Source organism: Kogia breviceps, chromosome 10, assembly GCF_026419965.1.
Source record: "Kogia breviceps isolate mKogBre1 chromosome 10, mKogBre1 haplotype 1, whole genome shotgun sequence".
Classification (NCBI taxonomy): domain Eukaryota; kingdom Metazoa; phylum Chordata; class Mammalia; order Artiodactyla; family Physeteridae; genus Kogia; species Kogia breviceps.
In genome coordinates, this window is record NC_081319.1 from 98,860,358 (window position 1) to 98,861,803 (window position 1,446).

At 29.6% G+C, this 1,446-nt stretch overlaps 1 pseudogene; it reads right to left on the reverse strand.

Annotated features, from left to right (window-relative positions):
• Positions 1 to 216: 216 nt before the first annotated feature.
• Positions 217 to 313, reverse strand: LOC131764685 (U6 spliceosomal RNA; annotated as a pseudogene).
• Between the last annotated feature and the right edge of the window lie 1,133 nt (positions 314 to 1,446).

Below are 1,446 nucleotides of genomic sequence, written 5' to 3' on the forward strand. Positions count from 1 at the left end.
CAGAGCCTCTCCCTAGAATTTCCATGATAATTGAATTTGAAAAATGTATTATTTATTCTCTAATGTTATGGGGCCCTTATTTTCAGAATCTTTTTATATTAAAATTTAAACTTTTGCTAAAAAAAAGTAGTGCAATAATAAAAGAAGAGATACTAATGATAAAAAAAAATACTATAAAGAAAATCAAGAAATCCAAAAACTAGTTCTTTGATCAAGAATAAAAGGGAGATTTGCGTGTCATCTTTGCACGGGGGCCGTGCTGGTCTTCTCTGTCTCGTTCCGGTTTTGGTATATGTGCTGCCAAAGTGAACACATTTTCTTTAATAAGCACTGAGAGTGCTCATGGGCCAGTTGGGGGAAAAGAAAACAAAAAAAAAAGAGAGAAGGGAGAAATAACCACTGTCAAATTAAAAAAAAGATAAAATTATTTATTTAATCCTGAAAAATGTCAATGATTGTAAAAATGTTAAGAAAAACATTATCCCAATACTTTTGAAAATGTAGATGAAATAGACAAATTCCTAGTGAAAATATGAAATAGAAGAAGAAATAGAACATCTTTGCAATCCTTTTTTTATTAAGGAAATTGAATCCATAATTAAAAGCTTTCCCATAAAGAAAACTCCCAATCATTTAGGGAAAAAAAGACATTAATTTTACCAAAATTTTATAAAGAATAGAAAAAGGGAATATTCCTCATTTTATAAGGCCAAAACAACCTCGATGCAAAACAAAACAAAATGAGCAAAAAATTACGGGCTAATCTCACTCATGAACATGGAGAAATGTAAGTTCATCTTTAAAGAAACTATTCAAAGAATTAAAGTAGGTTATATACTTTCCAAATGTTAAGCAGTGGTGAAAAACAAAATTAAAAAAAAAAGGAAAAGTTCAACAGAAATATTCTGGAAAAAGAAAAATGGAAGATATCAGATATAAAGTAGAAAACATTAAACAAATGACAGAAACAAGTGAAATTCTATTAGTATCAAAATAAAAATGTGAGTGGATTAAACTGTTTTGTTAAAAAGAAAAAAATACAAAGATTCTCAAATTTGATAAAAGACAAAATGTAATCTTTTACTGTTTACAAGACACCTAAAACACAAGGATTTTACTGGGGGTAAAAATAAAATGGTAAATGTATGCTAGGCAAAGATCAATATAAGAACTACTATTTGGCAATAAAAAAGGCATAAAGTACTGATAAAAGCTACAATATGGATAACCTTCAAAAACATTCCGTTCAAAGAAGCCATACAAATTGTATGGTCCCATTTATATGAAACGTCCAAAAAAAGGCAAACAATTTGAAACAGAAACTACATTATTTATTGCTCAAGACTGGGGACATGGGAAGGGGGAATGATGGCATGAGGTTTGCTTTTCGGATGATGGCAATGTTTTAAAGTCACTCTTTAGAAATGGTTGCACAACTCGGTAAAC